The sequence below is a fragment of the Pseudomyrmex gracilis genome, unplaced genomic scaffold (genome assembly GCF_002006095.1).
Source record: "Pseudomyrmex gracilis isolate BER0280 unplaced genomic scaffold, ASM200609v1 scaffold_43, whole genome shotgun sequence".
NCBI lineage: Eukaryota > Metazoa > Arthropoda > Insecta > Hymenoptera > Formicidae > Pseudomyrmex > Pseudomyrmex gracilis.
In genome coordinates, this window is record NW_018020627.1 from 223,232 (window position 1) to 235,930 (window position 12,699).

General features: G+C 45.5%; 1 protein-coding gene across 3 annotated transcripts in view; it reads left to right on the forward strand.

Moving 5' to 3' along the window:
* LOC109853107 (zinc finger homeobox protein 4) overlaps positions 1-12,699 on the forward strand; it is a 307,047-nt gene that overhangs the window by 109,954 nt on the left and 184,394 nt on the right. For all 3 annotated transcript variants that reach the window (XM_020424878.1, XM_020424879.1, XM_020424881.1), the window contains one exon: positions 4,394-4,444. The gene's annotated coding sequence lies outside the window, so the exon portion shown is untranslated. The remainder of the gene's footprint in view (positions 1-4,393; positions 4,445-12,699) is intronic.

Sequence of the window (12,699 nt, forward strand, 5' to 3'; positions counted from 1 at the left end):
ATAATGTGTAACTCGATGAGCCGAATCCGCGGCACGGTTCGAGGCGGGATCCATCTTACGCTTATTGGCAAAATGCCATAAAACAAATGCGCGATGATGAGAGCGGACGCGAAAGACGTATCGCGTCCGCTCGTATATCGAGGATTCACCGATGCGTATTTATTTTCGAGGTTTTCGTCTTTTTCCCCCGAGGAGGGCGAGCGCGACGATAAAAATCGACCGTCGCTTCTTCACTGACTTCTCTGATCGTTACGAAAAAAAATGAGTAAAAATACACAGAAATTATTAGTTTTGAACTTTCCGTTTTTTTCTTTATCCGAGGCGAAGTTCATGTGAAATTCCGTGCGTTGCGTTTCATTGTTACGTCCGAAAGAAACGCACGCAATGCGAACGAAATAACCTTTCGCTTCGACACTCGCACGCGGTTGATTTTCATAGCAAACACGACGTCGGGTAACGTGTATTTATTCTTCGTTCGCCTGCCGCGACTTTGTCCACGCGCGTTCGTCGATCATCTCGATCTACGATCTCGGTCGCTGCCTGGCGGGAACGCGATAATTACGATAAAACCGACGGCGGCGAGCCGGAGAGTTAATTATTCAACGCCACGCGTGCGCGCCCTGCACACACACACACGCACACACACACATACACGTTCTGTCCTACAAAGGGAAACGCCTCGGAGCGATATAGCCCTTCGATGGAGGAATTTCAACCAGAAAAGCTTGCGCGTCGACAAATAGAAAGCGATATGGCGCGCGTAATAACCAACCGATACCTACCGAACGCTCACGCCGCCGACGCGATCGAGATTTTCGCAGAAAGCGATACCGGGAAACCTCGTCCTCGATCTGGGTCAATCGGATTATTATCGTCGTGGTGCCTCTCTTGTAGGGTGTGTGTGTGTGTGCGCGCGCGCGCGCGCGATCGACAAAGGATTTGCTCCGCAAACAGAAAGTTGAAACGTCAGTTATTCGCACTTTTTTCTCTCTCTCTTAATGAAAATCTCTTGTAGTTAATCCGTAGCGCGATTTTTTCGTTCCGCTTTCCCGAAATCGACACGATAAAAATTCTCATCGTGACTCGTTTTTTTTTTCTTTTTTCTTTTCACGCGCCTGAGACGAAACGTCGCGCGTTTTCCCGCTGCGACTCCCGCCGTGAGTTTACGGCGATTTGGTCAAAATCGAAGGATCATCACCGGTTGAACGATCATTGTCCTGTTGATTCGCGAGGGAATTCGGAAGCCTCCGACTGGGGATCGCCACGGGCGGTCCCTCCACCCGATCAGCGCGGTGCGTCCGCGAGAGGGGGTAAAAATCCCCCCCCGTCGAGGCAGGAAGTTGTCCTTTACCGGACTATCGACTACCAGCACGTTGAAAATCGGGTTGCGAGAGAGAAAGGGGCGGACGTAGGCGTTTTATACGTTGCTGTTTATTAATTCGAGCCGAGGCGAGAGACGCGTCCACTTGGTGCGGTTCGGTTGCTCGTTTCGCCCACGCGCTCGTCACTGTGTGTTTTCACGCACACGCGCGCGCGATACGATAATGCCAAGACACACGCGTATAAAATACCAAAGAGAAAGAGATTTGCGAAAAGAAAGAGAAAGGGGGGACGGAGCGCTGGAGTGTCTGAAAACGAAGAGAGTTTTTGGGAGCAAACATTCGATAGGTTCGCGGAGGGGAGGATGAGCGGGTTGGTGGTGCGGGAAAGGCCATGTCGTAAACGGAACGATAAAGGTGTCGCGCGGTGACACGGTTTTTTTTTTTTTTTTTTATCCTCCCGGTCGCGCGAGTATCCACGCCGGTGTTATTTTATAACAGCGACAGGCGTAATGAGGCGTCGTTCGCGCGCGGCGACTAATCGCGCGCGCGAGGTTATTCCGGATCGTTAATAATAACGATTTTATTATGCGGCATGTAAATTAATCGCTCGGAAGAAAACACGATTAATGATGTTTGGATGCATATATTACTTGGTAATTAGGAAATTAATTTTGCCGGGCGTGTATATAGCGACCGCGAAGGAATAACATTATCGATGTTTAGGCAAGAATGAGTTATTGAGGTTTTAAAACCGCAGTCGCGTTTTGTTTTGACGTATATCTCGATATTAATTAGGAAAATTGTTTATGCTTACACACGGAGTCGAAATCTATAACTAAAGTTTGATCCATTGATCCACATTTCGTATTTTAAGAAATTTATCTTTACGTGTGTATGTGTGAAATTTCACAAATTCGCAAATAAACACATCCTCGTCAATGATTTGTTCATTACGTCACTCGCAAAAATAGACAACATGACAATTCGCTCGGAAATCAGTGAGGGTTTTATTAAGTAGCTGACTTTTACAATGGCTGTAAAGCTATAATTACGTTTGTGTCCCAAAATCGTGTTTTTCGAGTTGTCAAGTGGAGTCTTGCCAGAACACCGACATAATAAACGGGCATAAAAGCTATTTATTTGAAGGATCGGGTATACGGAGTGGATGTGTGTCACTCATTTGCTTGATATTTTAATTCGAAAAGCTGTCGATTTCTGTCACAAAAAGCCGCGAAACAAACAAAAAAACCCCCGTTCGAGCTTTGCAAATAGAAAAATTCGGGCGCACGGATGTATAACATACATGCAAAAATATCCGTAGCGCGCGCGCATTCCTCTTTTCGGACGTTAGAGGACATTAAAAATAACTATATGTAAAGGCGCACACGCTAAACCACCCACGTCCGTCTCACATTACGATCGCGCGTATTTCTTTTAACGCATTCGTTCGATATTCGAGAATGTCGTTACAAACAGCTTTTTTTCCTCTCCGAGATTTTTTGCGGGAACATATCGAATAAACAGAAATAAACGCTCGCGGTTTATTTTGCCGAAACAACAGCAACTGTTAGCCGGTCAAATCGCATTTGTTACATCAAAAAATAGAAACCGAATTTCTTCGTCGTCTAAAATTACGCGCCGGACGAAAATCCTTCCGTCTAATCTCTCGCGAATATTGCGTTAAGGATGTTTTTTCGTCACAAACTGTCATGTTTTTTTTTTTTTTTTTTTTTTTTGTTCTACGCCTTCTGGCCCTATGCCACGCGCGTTTATCCTATCGTCAGAAGCCGAAGCATTAATTATTCTCTTTCTAGGTTAATAGGATCTCAGTCATGTTTTTTTTTTTTTTTTTTTTTTTGTTCTACGCCTTCTGGCCCTATGCCACGCGCGTTTATCCTATCGTCAGAAGCCGAAGCATTAATTATTCTCTTTCTAGGTTAATAGGATCTCAGTCATGTATTTATTGCTTTTTAAATTCATGTGAAAAGGCCTGGCTGCTATATTTCGAGATCTCGTAAGAGATGCCAGCGTTGTAAATTATCGGAAAAAGAAATCTCCTCGGAGAGACGAGAATATAATCTTCTCCGGTGTGAGGTTTTTGTAAGAAAAAAAAGTTTTTAATAAAAGTAATAAATAGCGAAAATATCACTAGGAGGGAGGACACAATTCGCGGATCCGAAGGAAGAAAAAGAGAAAACGGCGCAAAAGTTATAGTTCGGGTGGCGAACGTAAGAAAAAAATAAAAAAATAAAAAAAATAAATAAAAAAAAAATACCCCGATTGAAACGCGGGGTGGGTAACGAGGTCGGACCTCAAGGGGGCACCACTCGCGCCCACGGAGAGACATCGATGGTTATTATGGACAACACCATGGGGACCCGTAATACGGTCGTTGCTGTAGGTCCGCAAACTTTTTCCTCCCTCCTCCCTCTCTTCTCCTCTCGTTCCTTTCTCTTTCTTGGCGCGTTCTCTTAACGGCTGTAAAAAATGATTCTCGCCGCGAAGGACATGTAAATTTATGAAGGCCCGGGGGGCCCCGCGCGCGCTCTCTCTCTCTCGCCCGTCTTCTCAACGCGCTGTACGTCCCTGCCGGCTGCGCATTGTTATGCTAACAATTAATTAATGTCGCTTTAATTGCGCCGGCAGCACACGTCACGCTTCCTCCCTTTCTCTCGCTCTTTCCTCTCGCAGGGACGAATCTTCTCTTCTTAACGCTTTCGAGACTCGGAAATTATGCTGATTAAGACGGTCTATTGTTTCTCCGCCGCCCATTGTTGTGTGTTCGGGTGTTTGAGGAACCACTGTAAGGGGGCTCTTGCCGCATTTTTTTTCTCTCCGCGCGCGTATATACGCAGACGATTAGAAACGGGGCTCGCTTCGCGCGTATTGTCTGCGCGATGCGCATTGTTGTGACCGCTGGTACCGCTTCTTTACGCAACACGAAGCACCATTGTCAGCTTGATTAATTATTGTCTTGTAATTAGACGTTTTCGGACACACACACACGCGCGCGCGCGCGTTCTTTCTTTTCGTATCTGTTACTAACTCTGTTCAATGTCTTTTTGTTGCAGAACGTAAAGGGTCCGAAGGAGCGTAGATGAGTTCTACTGTCTACGACTTCAGTAAGTCTCACGAGCTATTCAAACGTAGTTTAAGTGAGAAACAACCATCGCTCGGTTTTATATCGAGATTACGTCCCGACTCATTGTCGCGCGTGATGTTTGCGCGACAGCTCGTCAACATGTGACCGTTTACGACATCGACGATTTTGCTTGCGAGAATTTCTTTCTACCGTTTTTCAGATTCGAAAATAAAATCGCGCGTATCGAGTTGGATTTGAGATCCAACTCGAAAATTTCGATCGCCGAGTGCGCGTTGTCAAAAATCTTCTTTGGCGAGCTGGCGCGTGACAATGAGTCAGCGTTTGACATTTTGTTTTTCTTGCGAAGCGCGAAACTTTGTCAACAATTTCGCACAAACATTGTTTATTAGCCAGTCAAAATTTGATGGCACGCGAAGAGTCGCGCGTGAAATGTGTCACGCGCGCGGGGAGTCTCTCGCCATCCGCGGTCTCTCTCTCTCTCTATCTCTCGGAGAGGGGACTTTGCGCGGGACCGGCTGCTAATTATACCACGCAGCGCGCGAGTGCCGTAACTCCAGATACCGGATGCGCGCGCGTCACCGAAAATGTTTAACAACTCTCCACCCGCGCGAACGTATTCGCGTCCGCGCGCCATTAGATTCCGCGCTACGACGCGTTTTATCGACTTCGCATCCTTCGCCAATCCTTTGCGCAAAGCGCACAAGTTTGTGTGTCTATCTTTGGCCGCTTGCATTATTAAAGCAGAACGGACTTTGATCTCTTTCTATCTCTCGATAAAAGATATTTTAATCTGTCGGGTCGAATATCCTGTCATCTAGTTGTAAACAAACTCGTATAAACCGATTTTTATCAATTTTTGCGAGACAAGTAGATGGTCGTCTTTAAGGCCGTTAATTTGCAGACGACTGCACGACCGCCATTTAACTATGTGATTATTGTAAGCCGCCCGAACACAGTGTGTGCGTTTCGTATGCCGCTCGATGAATTTAAATTGACGAATTTATAACACCACGCCTCGTAAACATCGGTGAGATCATAAAATACCGGTCGCGCGATCGTGGCCGAGAGCGCGAAATCTTCCTTTTTGGAACCTCCTTTTTCTTCTTCTCGCTATTTAACAAGCGCGCTCGCCCCACATCTGCACATTCGCGGTTCTAAACTTAGAACCTCCGCGAACCTCCGCTTTCGTCCCTCCGCGTTTGCCTCGCGGAGAAAGTGCCGGATTCAGAAAATAATTAGCAAATCGCGGATAATTTGATAATCAATTTGCGTGTGCGTTCGATGTATGATCACCGTCGCTTCTTAATCGATCGAACGCGAGCAATTCGATTTAAATGCAGATCGAATACAACTTTGAACGACGAATTAATTAACGGCTCCGATCGTGACGGTTCTCGCGTCGAGCATCGACGCTGGCGATTGACGCGTTGCGCAACCTCGCGCGCTCTCGCGAATTTGATTAATGAATTGCATGCTGATTAATGAATGCAAATGACCGCGTTCTCGCGAGTGTATGCGCGCGCGAACAAAAATACAAGGCAGAGGTGGTTTTTCGTGCGACAAACTCGGATCGATCGGTCGTTAAAGGCACGAGAGAGGGTCAGCCGCGGAGTCTCCTCGGACCGTTTTCGGTCTGTGCTCGGTGGTTCTTCCCCTTCGTTCCGCGCCCGCGATCGAGCAAAGGAGGAACGAGAGGCGAAGCGGGAGAACGGGAAGGAAAGAGACAGAGGCCGTGTGGCCGCCCTCCTCTTCCCCATAAATACGGATTTAGTCGCGCGGTTTACGACCGAAAACGTGTCGAGCCTCGCGAGCAGAGCCGCGCCTAAATTATTAAAGTCGTAAACGATCGAAATCGTCGTTAAGCGCCGCGCGAAGAAACCCATCGGGGCCCCCCCCCCGTTTCTTCCTTTCCTTTCCTTTGCCTTCCCTCCCCCAATCCTCTCGTGGCACCACCACGCGAGGATCGTTTTTCTTGAGATTTCATTGTTAGGCCCGCGTAAGGCGGACCCGAGGCGCGAAACGAGTCGCCCCCGGAACGATCCGTCGTAGGCGACGGATAAACGGGTTGTCCGCCGCGATGGACTTTTCTGCGAAGTGTCCGTGTAGATTAGACTCAAAGACGTGGCGAGAGAAGACACTTACGACGGATAATCACGCGGTGACTGCGCGTGCCAGTCGTGCCGCAAGATCGATTTCTGGTTAGTTTTATTTCGACACCTAAGAAAAATGGTAGTTTCTGTTTCTCGTCGCGCGTTCACACACACATACGCGCGCGCGCTCACACACTCGGATGTATCGCAATTTGGGTTTGTGTAGGAAATCGTGTAGGAAAAGTTACAGAAATAGAACTCGCGTGATGCTTTAACGAAATACTTTTTTACTGATAGAAGTAAAACTTCACGCAATATAATATGTGTAAACAAATTTATAATTTTTAAGTTTCTATGGTATAAAAACTAGCACGATTATTCGGTCAATGAGAGTCATGTGTTGAATGTACGGGTCCGCGAAATATATATTTTTGAAAGTGTGTAGAATATACGTGTAAATTATTGCACACAATAATTTGAACTGAGGGAGTTTTGAAAATTACAAGATTTATATTAGATGTTTGTTTTGCAAACATTTCAAGATGTTTTGATGTCACGTGTTTATGAACTGCTCACGTTCTATTATATAATTATATAAATTATAATTGTAGTTATAAAATATCAAAGTATATAATTGTAAAAAATTTTCGCGTCAAACTAGTTCCGCCTATGCTTCTCGAACGCAAATAAACTAGAAGAAAATAGAAAAATAGGTTAGAATGATAATGTATGGACTCGTCGCACAATAGACGGCAATGAAAAATATAAAAAAAAAAACCTGTAATTAATGAATCAAAAATGATTTGCAACTCTTGACGCGCGCGCGCGATGACTTACGGGCATTGTCAGATGGAATCCAAGAAATAAGTGCGGATGTGTGTAATATTAGCATATTTGTTGTTAACGCACGCTGATCGTTCGCAATCGTTGCGATAATTACTCGCAACCGTCGTCACATTTATTTCTGTAGTGGCGTCCGTGCAAAAAGTCCGAAACAACGCGTCACGTTTCTTCGATAAAGCAGGGACTGCGGCGCGCAAGTCCCTGGCAAGATGTTGCGCGTGGCAAGAAACACGATTAAAATTTGTAATTAAAATCAGTTGTGGTACATTATACCCGCAGACAATGTAGCCGACGAATTGCAACGCGCGTTTAACTTTACGATACACGAAGGCGATGCAAAAGATTTAATTGCCAGGTAATTATCCGTTATTATCTGATGATTGACGCGACGTGTTTTATTGCGTTGCATCGCAACGCCGCGGAAAAGAATCGAAGCGCGCGATGATTATGTAACGTGTACCGTGTAACATCGTGAGAGGAGGAGGGGGAGAGGTAGGACCATATCGGTAGCTCAGCAATGAAAACGACGATCTTAAAATAAGAACACGACTCGATTTAGTCGTCGGGTGAGGGGGTTATAAAATATGAACGGCCGCGCGCGCGATCGCTATAAATATCGTTCCCAAGATTTCCTTTTACAAATAGAACACGAATAATTTAGCTTGAACTTTCTTATATACGCGCGCCGTTTTTCTCGCCGCACGCGTTAAACGAGGTATACGCTCGGTAATGGCGTTTAAGAGTCTTCCTTTGTCGAGCCTCGTTACTTTGTAATTTACTGCCTCCCTTTGAGGGTCGCATTAAGGATTTCCTCGCGCGGCGCGCGAAGGAAAGAGAATGCGGCGGATCGCGTGTAACGATGATACATGCAAGCATATCGCGTCGCTTGTATCAAAGCGCGAGTGAGAAATAAAAAAACAAAAAAAAAAAAGTCGGGAGAGGGTGATCCGCGCGCGAAAAAAGATACGCGGTCGGATGAACCGACCACCCGGCTTTTCGACGGCGATCCTCAGATATCCCTCAGGTCGAAGCGCGCACACACGTAACGAGTCAGGGTTGCAAGAGACACGCTCTTTATCTTCGCGCTTCTTATCTCTGTTTATCGGAACTTTGCGAGAGACTGACAACAGAAGACTGTTACGTTAGCGATTTTGACGAAGTGTAAAAAAAAAAAAAAAAGATCTCACCGGTCTCACTCGAACACGCACGTGTCGCGTCCGTGTTATGAAGATGCGTCATTAAGCGAAGATATTGTTTTTTTTCTTTTTGTATCTCGACGATATAAAGTAATAAAGTATCGAGACTCTCGGTGCAAATTAGCATTTTCATTTCAATAAACACGATCTTTTTCTCGCGTCTTTTTGCGACATAAATTACAAGACAAAAACAAATCAGATTGTTTGCGAGCGTGAACTTTGTAATGTATGCGGCAAACTAGTTGTAAAACAATCTCAACGTGCTATTTATAATGCGTATACCTATTTTTTTTGTACATTTTTTTTTTAATCCGACGACACCTGTTAAACTCTCGCGCGCAACGAGAACAATTAGTTGTTGAAGTACGTATTGGTCGAGTGCAAAAGTTTTGATGGATTTCTCAAAGATGTCGTGACTGATTCAGCACTTTATTTAACGACGGCGCTGCTTGTATAAATATGTAGATGCGTTACATACCGTTGAAAAGGTCATATTTTTACCTTGTCGCAGCACATGTGTTACAGTACGTCGTTTTTTTTTCCTCTAAAATTATTCAGTTCACTTTTCTGTCGCGAGATCCGTCGAAACTTCAGCGCTCGTCCAATTTAACAAGCACAAGTTTAAGAAGACGAACTAATCAGAAGTATATTTCTGTAGAAAACTTCTTTTCCAACATATCTTTCAAGTATATCTCATTTTTCACGAGAGACAACTCTGCACTTTTCGGATAAAGACGTCATTATGACGCGCCGACGATGCCTTTCTCCGACGCGCGAGAAAAAAAAGATCTGAGGATGTCGTCGGATTTTCCACACAGCACACCTGTCGACGGAGTCCGGCACGTTTGAGATTAGAGCCAATTCCGGGAAGAGAAGTTCGCGCGGCGGCGCGAGATGTGCATGTCGAGCTACCGCGTCACGTATCGGAGATAGGTGGTACGCACTAGGTGGCTGACTACAAAGAAGCGAAATCAATTTGCAATTTAAATCCGTCGGCGTACGTGCCCGCGGGTCATCCGATTGCCGCGCGCCGATTGATTTCGCTAGAAAACCTAGGGATGGAGGTTCGATAGCAGCAGCATCGAGACCGCGCGCGCGGCGCGCGTACGAGAGAAAGAGAGAGAAAGATCCGCGCGAGATCGAGAGTCGTTCGACTGCATTTCAAAGCTCGGCTCGCATGAATCCGCGGTTCGAGGTTCCTGACCCGAGCATTTCATAGACGGCAACATTCCCGCGGACGTGCCGCACCGAAGTGAGAACCTCTCGATCGATACCTCCGATTTTACCAATCAGCCGTTGCATATTCCCGCGCGTCGACGCGCATCACACGGAGAAAAAGAGAGAGAGAAAGAGAGAGAGGAACAAGAGTGTTCACATTCGCGTGTATTATTATATTCGCTAGGTTTGAATTTATCTTTCTTCTTTTTTTTTTGGCTGTTTTGGTTTTTTAAATAAACATGTTTACGCGAGAGATGATTCCGACGAAAACAGTTTGACATTTAACGTGAGAGATGCGCAAATATTTCTCTCTGCGGTGTTATTTCTTTCTCTCTCTTTGCTCGCGTTTTTTGATCTTCTAAAACGGACACGTTGATCTTCGGAATTAAAAGACTACGAGAAATAAGTCTGAGGAAAGTTCGGCTTAAGATCGTTTAAGACCCAGTGTCTCTATCCTCGTCTCTTCGTTTCTTTCGGCAACATTTTTTTCCCTTCTCTTCTCCCCCTCACGATAGCGCCCTCCTAATCGATTTTTGTCGCAGTAATTAACTCGAGCACGAAACAACAACAACAACAAAAAAACAATCATCAATTATGCGATAAACATCGGGCGGTGCGTCAGGCGGAAAAACAGTCGCGTCAACTGCGAGACAATTGTAAGAATCGTCACAGTCGTTTGTTTAAAAAATGATTTATTTGTACTCACATCTTATTATGAGTTTCTTTTCCACAATTATATTTGTGACAATGTTACTATAATTATTTATTACTTAGAACGTAATTACTTTAGCGTGACTACAAGTAATCTGGCAGCTGAAGACTGACTGACTGGTCACTCGGTTCACAGTGGGCGTGTGCCCATCTGTGTCAGAGGCTCGTGTGCTCAGAACGCTGTGACTAAGATCACCTTGTGGGAAAAAAGCAATTAATTCGAGAGATTACATCCGAATTAAATTTTTGGAGGCCTGGATTCCAGTTCGCCACAACCGATAAACTCGGTTGAAAAAGACTGGCTCGGAAAAAATTCTCAGGTGGTGAGAGAGCGCGAGGATTCGAACTCGTGACCTTCGGAACTTCAAGGTTCGCACTAAACCCCTGCACTCAGGCCGCGAGACCAATGGGCCGATCGTCTATTCGGCTGCGCGGCAGACCGAACATTTCCAGTGTCAAAGATTTGTCTTATGTGAAGGAATATTTCGAAGGGTCGACGCTGCGTCATGGTTTTATATGGTTAACCGTCAGGTTTTATGGCACTCTACGATAAATATTGAAAGTTCTACGCGTAACGACGTGACTAAGCTAGACAACGGTCACAGTATTTAAACGAAACACGTCGAGTCAAGTTTTCCACATTGCGTCGCTTATCGAGGGAAACCGATCGAGGTCAGTTTTTACATCTGCAGTCTCATCGTGCAAAGCTTGGTTGAGTAAAAAGCTGCGGGCTTCTAACGCAATTCTCTAATTATATTTTAGCGGAGACGCGTAATCGCGCGTGATCGACGCGACGAAGGCGGCGCGACATTTTCTCAAAGACGACGTGGCGACGATTCAAACAAAGAAAAGAGGGGACATCCCTCTCTCGCACTCTTCTCGAGTAATGTCATCTCTCATGCATCCGTAATCCTCCCCCGACGCCCGTTGTCGCCGATGCATCGCTTTCCTTCCCTCTTTGTGCCTCCTCATGTTCCTCATCTTACCCCCCGCTTGCTTTTTTCCTTTTTCTATCTCCCCCTCTTGTCTCTCCTTCACGTCTCACCCCTATGTCGATATTTCCCTATCGATTGATCCGCAAGGAGGCACCCCTCCCGTCACTCCGCACGGTTCTCCTTTATCTCTCTTTTCCTTCCATTCGATCCTTTCTTTATACGACGAGCCACCCGTCTTCCCTTCTCTCCCGCCACCCCGCTCGTCTTGTTGCCGCTGTTTCTCTGCTTTCCATCCGAAGCCTCTAGCCTTCTCTTATTCGTCTCGATTCGACGTGGTTTTGTGTCAGACTATATTCTGCAGCGTCTTTTAGAAGCGCACCTGCGGGATTATAACTTCGTTTTTTTTTTTTTTTTTTTTTTTTTTTAATTGATTTTTTTTTTAGAAAATTGTCCTTTCAGGTACACTAGTGCTTCATTTATACACATACACATGCAGGCAGTCACACAAAAGTCATTTTTTTTTTTTTTTTTTTTTTTGGGTAGTTTATTTCAATAAGTAACACAAGGCTGTGTGTGTGTTTAACGGAACAAATTTACGCAATACGACACGTTATTTTGGAAAACTATCCCTGTAATTATAATTTCCATAATTATTTAAATTTGGGTGATCCACGAAATTAGGAAAGTGATCCATCAAAAATGTGTTAACAAACAAGCAATTAATTAAAAATATGTATGACAAAAGATAAATAACTTAATGTGTGAGAGACTAACACGATTAAACGTTACATCGTCTGATTTATGCTCGTAGCCATTTCGGAGACAATTATGAAAAAATCGGTTGGCAGGTGGCAACTGTTCGATTCATCCCGAGTCCGTTGTCCCCGTACGAAGGGGCAGAAATATCGAGTTCAGAAGGAGGGTCCTCGAAAAAGGAAGGTTCGATCGGTTCGATCGGGCCCCGGAGCGGAGGTTTTGCCCCCTTCGCGCACAATGTTTCTCACGTCAACACAGACAAAGGGACGCAAATTCCACGTGAAAAAATCCGCTTCAGTGTCGATGCGTGCTTCCGCGACGCGCGTGTGTCACACAATGTGAGGCCCACATACTCACACGTACGCGCTTTACGTGAGTTTGTGCGTGCGTGCGTGCGAGAAGGCTGGCAGCTACGCCGTGAAATCAGTTACGAAATCACGGGGTCCCATTGCCGTGGCGGGCCCCCTTCCCTCCCTCCGCCCCCCGTTAGCCTCCGCGGGGTCGATCATTAATTTGTAACGAACC